Source organism: Cebus imitator, unplaced genomic scaffold (genome assembly GCF_001604975.1).
Source record: "Cebus imitator isolate Cc_AM_T3 unplaced genomic scaffold, Cebus_imitator-1.0 Scaffold123, whole genome shotgun sequence".
NCBI lineage: Eukaryota > Metazoa > Chordata > Mammalia > Primates > Cebidae > Cebus > Cebus imitator.
In genome coordinates, this window is record NW_016107438.1 from 411,307 (window position 1) to 421,772 (window position 10,466).

A 10,466-nucleotide genomic window follows, 5' to 3' on the forward strand; every position below is an offset into this window, starting at 1 on the left:
ATTTCTTTCCAAACTCCATTAACTGCCACGTACTTCTTTCTTCTCAAATCTCTCCATTAGTGGATTTCCTTTCTCCCACTGCAACCTAAAACCAAGCCAAGAGATGTGGTTGGCATACTTCTCACTGAATCTCCCAGACATTAGCTCCAATGCATCTTAACAAGAAACCCATTTTCTCGGCCCATAAAGGATTCTCCCAACATTCCTACAGTTGCCATCCATTAGCCTTCAGGGCCATTCCTGGCCTTCCTAAGTGTCAAGCTCACTGTGTTCATTTCTATCACATTCCCTACCACTCTGTTGTTGGAGCACAATTTCAAAGCTGGCCATCCATCCAACATCCTGGCCAGCTTCAGATCTTCCCTCTTCTCTGCTTGCTAAACCACTTCCCCTGAATGCCTTCCCACCACACACACACACACGCACACACACGCACACACGCACACACACACACACACACACACACACGCCTTACAAGATCTTAGACCTATTCGACCCTCAATATAAAGCTATATGTTTGTGTTTTTGATTTGCCTTACCCCCAGTGATATTTATGTTGACCATATTGAGTGCTTATCCTATGTTGAGTGTTGAATAGGTCTAAGATCTTGTAATGATCCATCAGAAAAACTGGACTCAGTAGGAGTAACGCTATAAACTGACTTAATGTTTAGCTTCATACAACTGCCTTTGACACCATTGAACTTTTTCAGTCTTCCCCAACCATGAATGAAATTTCAGGCAGTTCTCATGGTTTTTGTAATTAATATCAGGTGTTAATGAGTATTTAGCTTTGATTTTGCAAAAATTTACTTATATTAAAACTTCACCATCTCAGTCCATTCAAGCATTCCTTTCTTCCACAGTTTGGGCCGCTTCTCACTACTCCTCCTCCTGCTACTGGCTAATTAGCCACTCATCCTGGCCCCCAGGGAAGATGAAGGGGGTGGAAGGGGAAGATCCAGAGAAAAGTAGAAGTCTCATAACACTAGTGCCAGTGAAATATGTTTGTTGGATGCCCAAATTCTGGCTCTTTTTCTCTTTAGTGCTTCTGTGGATTTGTTGGGGCTCTGTCAACATTCCTTTTGTGAACCCTCCTCCTGATGGCTACACGTGGCACAGCTCTCAGCCCCTGGCATCTGGTGGTCTCTGTCTGACTTTCTCACCCTTCCCAGCAGGCCTGTTTTGCAAAGTCTCTTTAAGACAACTAAAGAACAGCTACTACAACTCAACAATAAAAAGATAATCCAATTTAAAAAATGGACAAAGGGATTTGAATAAATTTCTCCAAAGATTATACATAAATGGCCAATAAGCACATGAAAAGATGTTCAACATAAATATCATTGGGGTAATGCAAATCAAAAACACAAGATATCACTTTATATCCACTAGGATGGCTATCATTTTAAAAAGGTAGTAACAAATGTTGGCAAAGATATGGAGAACTTAGAACTGTCATATGCTGTATTCCTATTGTTGGTGGAAGTGTGTAACAGTGTGGCAGCTTTGGAAACCATCTGGCCGTTCCTCAAAAGGATAAACCTAGAGTTATGTGTGACTCTGTTTCATTGACCTCCAGCAATTTCACTCCAAGGTATATGTCCAAGAGAAATGAAACAGATGTTCAAATGAAAATTTGTGACACATATGTTGACAGCAGCATTATTTATAATAGCCAGAAAGTAGAAACAACCCAAATGTCCCCTAGCTGGGTAAACAAAATGTGATATAGCCATACAATGGTATATCCAATACAATGGAATGTTATTCAACTACAAAGAGTAGAGACACTGTTTTTGTAACATGCACAAACTTTGGAAACATGCTATGTGAAAGAAACCAGACCAAAAAAGGCAATGTATTTTCTAATTCCATTTGTATGAAATGCTCAGAATAAGCAAATCTGTTGAGATAGAAAGTAGATTAGCGGTTGCATAAGGCTGAGGAGTGAAAGAAGTAGGAAATGATTAATGGGTGCAGGGTCTCTTTGTGGGAGATGAAAACCTCTACAATTAGATAAGGGTGATGGTCACACAACTCTGAGTCTACTAAAATCCACTGAAGTATACACTTTCAAAGGGTATCATGGTATAAGTTACATCTCAATAAAGCTGTGAAGAAAGAGGAGGGGAAAAAAGGCAAGGAGGAGGAGGACAGTTACTACATCAGGTCCATGTCACTGCCACTGCGGCCCTCTCTCCCTACTCTAACCAGGCACTGCTAACGAGGCTTTATTTTTTTCAGAAGCCAGTCCTTGTGTCATCCAAGTTTCAGAAAAGCGTGCAATATGAACTCAAAGTGATTCTTTTCAAGTCTTTCTCACTTGACTTCAGTTTGGGGATGGGGAACACATCTCCCTACATTCCCCCATGGAGATGTACGACACTGATTCTTCAAAGGAATCTTTACTGTGTCTGAGAAATTATCGATTCTTAGCCTCTTAAAAGGCTGATGATGAATTAGTAGTGGGGTAACTGGATTAGAAGCACCCTCTTTACAAATCCTTCATAGATGGCATAAAACTTGGCTAAACCAGGGCTCAGTAAACTTTCTGTATAAAGATACAGATAGTAAAGATTTTGGTCTTTGTGGTCTATATCGTCTCTGCTGCATACTCAATTCTGCCATTACAGTATAGTATGAAAGCAATCAGAGAGAAAACAAGTGAATAAGCTCAGCTGTGGTCCAATAAAACTTTAATTACTAAAAATGTTACAATTGAATTGGTCAATGGGCCCCTTTAGCTTGCTCTAGAGTCACTTGGAAAAGTTTAGGTAGTGAAGGGGCTGGTAGTTGTCACATTTTGTTTCAACTGGAAGAGTCCCTTTTGACATTCTATTAGAGTATCAGGCAATGAAAATCCTCTCTCCAACCAAACTTTCACCTCCAGCACTCCCAAGGTTCTCACCAACCCTGAGCCTGCTCCTTACTCTCATTATAACCTCCTGTTCATCTGATTGGGTAACTGCTTTAATTTTAGTCATTTCCTCACACCCTGGACCACAGCTCAGCTTGGCCATGCCTTCTTCCTAGATTCACTTACCTCCTGACCTTCTCCAGGCTTCCCAACAATCAGAAAATCCAAGAATATGGGATTTTTTTTCTGCTCCTGCACTGCCAGGAGGTACCAGGGTAATCTCACAACTATAGTAAGGTGTTTCACCATACAGTTAACCCTCAGCAGGCTTTACACATTGACTTCTTAGCCAACTTTGGCCAATTGAAAGATTTTCATATCCAATCAAGCCTCTAATTATTGCTCTGTAACTCTCAACCGGCACTTTTAACCTCTGTTTTGCAGAGATGGTAAAGACCACTTTTAACAAACTCTCCAACTTAAGAGTGCTCTATGTCTTAGTCTATACTTGTACCATCTATTACAGTAGCCACCAGCTACACGTGGATATTAAGAACTTACAAAATGTCTAGTGTTAACTGAGGAACTAAATTTTTAAAATTTTTACTTAATTTTAGTTCATTTAAATGTAAAAAGCAGAATAAAATACTTTCTGCTAAACACAACTGTTTTATTTTCATTCAATTGCTTCTTAATCATTAACAATTTACTATCTGAATTAAGATGTGCTTTAAAAGTAAAATATGCACTGAATTTCAAAGACTTAGAGAAAAATAAAATATTTCATTAGTATTTTTGTATTGGTTATCTGTCAAAATAATATTTTTAATTTACAAACCTATATATATATTGAAATTAGTTTCACCTATTTCTTCTTTTTCATGTGGCTACTAGAAAATTTAAAATTACATATATGGCTCATATTCTATTGGACAGCGTTGGTGTCCTGTATCAGAATAAGGAAACATTTTTTTTCCTTCAGTGCTATTTCCTACAGAATTTATGAAACTCGAGTCCATTTACCTTTCAGAATGCCAGATAACATTTCTTATCTCAATTATCCAAAAGCATTCTCTTTCTACTTCATTTTTATTAACCAAATATTAGAGAAGAACAAAAGGTGTGTAGTAGCAAGTTCCCCTAAGACTTCCAGGAGGCATGAAAAAAATGACTCAAAGTCAATTTAGATATCTCAAATCTAAGGGGTGAGACCCCAAAAGAAATTTCTTCCTTAAAATTAGTTTCTCCTGTTTCTTCTTTTTCATGTGGCTACTAGAAAATTTAAAATTATGTATATGGCTCACATTATATTTCTATTGGACAGTGTTGGTCTATACTCTCCTCAGTTCTTCCTGTATCAGAATAAGGGACCGTTTTTTTCCCTTCAGTGCCAGGCAATTAGAGACCAAGAATAGAAGAGCCCATTCCCAGAAGAAAAATAGAAGAGACTCAATAGATTTGCATTAGCATCACTGCTAGTTTTACAAGTAATGTAAGGAGTTTGATCTGAAATTTAATACAGACTAGGTTCCTAAAAACAGACTACGATGGTCTGCTAAGTTGGTATTTTGGAAATGAGGCCATGAAAAGATTCACCTACTGCTATTTCAGTGAAGACAAACAATAATCCATGTTTTGGGGAGGAGAGGATTTTGCTTTTTGTAGTTGTTAATACTACTTTTTTTGATTCTGCATAATTGCTAACAATAAAAAGGAAAGAAGGAATTATAAGTGTGTCTCCTCCTTTAAAGAGGTTGGGTGAAAGGAAAGTACATTTCTCTCCTCCTGAGCCTTACTGGGAGCTAAACCCAGCTTCTAAGTGGAAGTAGAGTCCTGGAATGTCCGGGAAAAACAAGAACAAAAAAATACTAACCATTTCAGAGGCCCACCTTGGTAACTGCAAGTTCTTTATTCCTTGCCAAAGAAAGAATAGGCATGAGGAATCTATCTTTTACTGTCACTATCTCCATTTTTTCAAAACAAGCACCCGCAACTTATTTCACCTCTTGAGTTTCATCATTTAATGTACTTGAGTGAGGAATAATTCCTGTTTTAATCTATGGTTTCAATCTGTAATTACTGATGAACTTTTGGTAGGGGAGAGCTTGTTGGTAGCCTGTGTTTAGAGTTTGAGATCTCTCTGTGTAGGCCTTTTTTGGTATTCCTGAGTAGAGATGAGACGGAAAAGAGTTTGTGTGTGAACACTTGTACATCTGTGCATACATCTGTATGACTGGTGCAGAAAGTAATGCCAGAATAAAATTAAAACTGGAATTTCAGAGTAATTTGAGGTGCTATCCAAAGTGGATGAATCTGACTTTCTTCCAGTATGGAAAAGGATGAAAAGGGTAACTTTACAGTGAGAAAATCTGATAACTCTTTGAGGCCAGTGGTCAAAGTCAACATCAATAGTGGTAAGTCATGTTCAGAGTATGTACCCATGATGTGACGCGATGAAAAAGGCCCACTTTTTCTGTGATCTTCCTTCCAAAAACCCATATTCCCAGGGTAATAATGAGAAAAACCCCAAATGAGGCACATTCTAAACATGCCTAACCTTATTCCTCAAAACTGTAAAGATGTAAAACAAAGTTGGATACATTGTCACAGCCAAAAGGAGCATAAGCAGACATGACAACTAAATATAATGTGGTATCATGAATGGGACCCTGATACAGAAAAAAGGCTTCCTTTTTTTTTTGGTTTGTTTTAGGAAATCTGAATACATTATGGATTTCAGCTAATAATGATGCATCAATTTTGGTTCATCAATTATAACTAATATATCATACTAATATAAGATATTAATAATAGGGAAACTGGGTATGGGGTATATGGGAACTCTCTATACTGATATTGTTCTAAAATTAAAAGTTTATAAAGAATATGGATACTGCCTGTTGCTCTAGTGCAAATTCTTAATATATTATTAAAGAAAATGATGATAAATAACTTGTTATTAACCAATAATATCCTTGAGTCTATGACACAGAAGTACTTTATAAGTAAGATGATTTTAGAATAATTTTCTCTTAGTGCATTACATTTCTGTTAGTAAGTAAAGTCCCCAAATAGTATCCCTCTCCCCAGGGTTTCACAGTTGAGCGTGAAACCCTGGGATATACTGAACTGGAACAGATAATAGCTTCCACCTGACCCACTGTATTGCCTGTCCATTGTGACACTTGCTGAACCCACTGTTATTTAATGCTGCTAACACTTGGATTTTCCTGGAAAAAAAATCTTTTTTAAAAAAAAATATGAATTTATTGCACTTTAGGTCCTAGGGTACATGTGAAGAACATGCAGAATAGTTGCATAGGTATATACATAGCAATGTGGTTTGCTGCCTCCATCCCCATCACCTATATCTGGCATTTCTGCCCATGTTATCCCTCCCCAACTCCCTACCCCCCACTGTCCCTCCCCTACTCCCCCACAACAGACCTCAGTGTGTGATGCTCCCCTCCCTGTGTCCATGTGTTCTCATTGTTCAACTCCCACCTGTGAATGAGAACATGCAGTGTTTGATTTTCTGTTCTTGTGTCAGTTTGCTGAGAATGATGGTTTCCAGGTTCATCCATGTCCCTACAAAGGACATGAACTAATCATATTTTATGGCTGCATTGTATTCTATGGTGTATATGTGCCACATTTTCCCTGTCCAGTCTATCATCGATGGGCATTTGGGTTGCTTTCAAGTCTTTGCTATTGTAAACAGTGCTGCAGTGAACATTCGTGTGCATGTGTCTTTATAATAGAACGGTTTATAATCCTTTGGATATATACCCGGTAATGGAATTGCTGGGTCAAATGGAATTTCTATTTCTAGGTCCCTGAGGAATCGCCACACTGTCTTCCACAATGGTTGAACTAATTTACACTCCCACCAACAGTGCAAAAGTGTTCCTATTTCTGCACATCCTCTTCAGCATCTGTTGTCTCCAGATTTTTTAATGATCGCCATTCTAACTGGCATGAGATGGTATCTCAATCTGATTTTGATTTGCATTTCTCTAATGACCAGTGATAATGAGCATTTTTTCATATGTTTGTTGGCCTCATGTATGTATTCTTTTGAAAAGTGTCTGTTCATGTCATTTGCTCACTTTTGAACAGGTTTGTTTGTTTTTTTCTTGTAAATCTGTTTTAGTTCTTTGTAAATTCTGGATATAAGTCCTTTGTCAGATGGGTAGATTGCAAAAATTTTTTCCCATTCTCTTGGTTACCGGCTCACTCTAATGCTTGTTTCTTTTGCTGTGCATAAGCTCTGGAGTTTAATTCGATCCCATTTGTCTATTTTGGCTTTTGTTGCCAATGCTTTTTGTGTTTTGGTCATGAAGTCCTTGCCTATGCCTATGTCCTGAATGGTTTTGCCTAGGTTTTCTTTTAGGGTTTTTATGGTGTTAGATCTTATGTTTAAGTCTTTAATCCATCTGGAGTTAATTTTAGTGTAAGGTGTCAGGAAGGGGTCCAATTTCTGCCTTCTGCACATGGCAAGCCAGTTTTCCCAACACCATTTATTAAACAGGGAATCCTTTCCCCATTGCTTGTTTTTGTCAGGTGATTAGATAGTTGTAGATCTGTGGTGTTGCCTATGAGGCCTCTGTTCTGTTCCATTCGTCTATATCTCTGTTTTGGTACCAGTACTATGCTGTTTTGATTACTGTAGCCTGCTAGTACAGTTTGAAGTCAGGTAGCATGATGCCTCCAGCTCTATTCTTTTTACTTAGAATTGACTTGGGTATGTGGGCTCTCTTTCAGTCCCATGTGAAGTTTATGGTGGTTTTTTCCAGTTCTGTGAAGAGGGTCATAGGTAGCTTGATGCGGATAGCATTGAATCTATAAATTACTTTGGGCAGTATGGCCATTTTTACAATATTGATTCTTCCTAACCATGAGCATGGAATGTTTTTCCATCTGTTTGTGTCCTCTCTTATTTTGTTGAGCAGTGGTTTGTAGTTCCTCTTGAACAAGTCCTTTACATTCTTTGTTAGTTGTATTCCTAGGTATTTTATTATCTTTGTAGCAATTGTGAATGGCAGCTCGTTCTTGATTTGGCTCTCTTTAAGTCTGTTATTGGTGTAAAGGAATGCTTGCAATTTTTACACATTGATTTTGTATTCTGAGACTTTCCTGAAGTTGCTTATCAGTTTAAGGAGATTCTGGGCGGAGACAATGGGATCTTCTAAATATGCAGTCATGTCATCTGCAAATAGAGACAGTTTGACTTCCTCCTTTCCTAATTGAATACTCTTTATTTCTTTTTCTTGCCTGATTGCTCTGGCTAGAACTTCCAATACTGTATTGAACAAGAGTGCTGAGAGAGGGCATCCTTGTCTAGTGCCAGATTGGAAAGGAAATGCTTCCAGTTTTTGCCCATTCAGTATGATATTGGCTGTGGGTTTGTCATAAATAGCTTTTATTATTTTGAGATACGTTCCATCAATACCTAGTTTATTGAGAGTTTTTAGCATAAGGGGCTGTTGAATTTTGTTGAATGCCTTCTCTGTATCTACTGAGATAATCATGTGGTTTTTGTCTTTGGTTCTGTTTATGTGGTGAATTACGTTTATATACTTGCATATGTTGAACCAGGCTTGCAGCCCTTGGATGAAGCCTACTCGATCATGATGGATAAGCTTTTTGATGTGCTGTTGCAATCAGTTTGCCAGTATTTTATTGAAGATTTTTGCATCTATGTTCATCATGGATATTGGCCTGAAGTTTTCTTTTCTTGTTGAGTCTCTGCCGGGTTTTGGTAACAGGATGATGTTGGACTCATAAAATGATTTGGGAAGGATTCCCTGTTTTTGGATTGTTTGGAATAGTTTCAGAAGGAGTGCTACCAGCTCCTCTTTGTATGTCTGGTAGAATTTGGCTGTGAATCCATCTGTACCTGGGCTTTTTTTTTTTGGTTGGTAGGCTCTTAATTGCTGCCTCAACTTTAGCCCTTTTTATTGATCTATTCAGGGTTTCAACTTCTTCCTTGTTTAAGCTTGTGAGGATGCAAGTGTCCAGAAATTTATCTATTTCTTCCAGTTTTACTGGTGTATGTGCATAGAGTTAGTTGTTTGTAGTAATCTCTGATGGTGGTTTGTATTTCTATGGAATCTGTGGTGATATCCCCTTTATCTTTTTTTATTACATCTATTTGATTATTCTCTCTTTTCTTTTTTATTAATTTGGCTAGTGGTCTGTCTATTTTGTTGATCCTTTCAAAAAACCAGTTCCTGGATTTATTGATTTTTTGAAGGGTTTTTTTGTGTCTCAATCTACTTCAGTTCAGCTCTGATCTTAGTTATTTCTTGTCTTCTACTAGCTTTTGAGGTTTTTTTGTTTTTTTTGATCTTGCTCCTTTAGCTCTTTCAATTTTTATGATAGTGTGTCAATTTTAGATCTTTCCTTGCTTCTCATGTGGGCATTTATTAGTATATATTTTCCTCTAGACACTGCTTTAAATGTGTCCCAGAGATTCTGGTACATTGAATGTTTGTTCTCGTTGGTTTTGAAGAACATCTTTATTTCTGCTTTCATTTTATTATTTATCCAGTCAACATTCAAGAGCCAGTTGTTCAGTTTCCATGAAGCTGTGTGGTTCTGACTTAGTTTTTTAATCCTGAGTTCTAATTTGGTTGCACTGTGGTCTGAGAGACTGTTCGTTATGATTTCCATTCTTTTGCATTTGCTGAGGAATGATTTACTTCCAATTATGTGGTCAATTTTAGAGTAGGTGTGATGTGGTGCTGAGAAGAATGTATATTCTGTGGATTTGGGGTGGAGAGTTCTGTAAAAGTCTATTAGATTTGCTTGGTTCAGATAGGAATTCAAGTCCTGGATATCCTTGTTAATTTTCTGTCTTGTTGATCTGTCTAATATTGACAGTGGAGTGTTAAAGTCTCCCACTATTATTGTGTGGGAGTCTAAGTCTCTTTGTAGGTCATTAAGAACTTGCTTTATGTATCTGGGTGCTCCTGTATTGGGCACGTATATATTTAGGATTATGGCTCTTCTTGTTGCATTGATCCTTCTACCATTATGTAATGTCCTTCTTTGTCTCTTTTGATCTTTGTTGGTTTAAAGTCTATTTTATCAGAGACTAGGATTGCAACTCCTGCTTTTTTTTGCTCTCCATTTGCTTGGTAAATCTTCCTCTATCCCTTTATTTTGAGCCTTTGTGTATCCTTGCGTGCGAGATGGGTTTCCTGGATACAGAGCACTAATGGATTTTTCATCCAATTTGCCAGTCTGTGTCTTTTGATTGGAGAATTTAGCCCATTTACATTTAAGGTTAATATTGTTATGTGTGAATTCGATCCTGCCATTTCGATGGTAGCTGGTTGTTTTGTCCATTAGTTGACGCAGTTTCTTCATTGTGTTGATGCTTTTTACCATTTGGTACATTTTTGGAGTGGCTGGTACTGGTTGTTCCTTTCTGTGTTTAGTGCTTCTTTCAGGAGCTCTTATAAAGCAGGCCTGGTGGTGATAAAATCTTTGAGCAGTTGCTTGTTAGTAAAGGATTTATTTCGCCTTCACTTATGAAGCTTAGTTCAGCTGGATATGAAATTCTAGGTTGAAAATTCTTTTCTTTAAGGATGTTGAATAT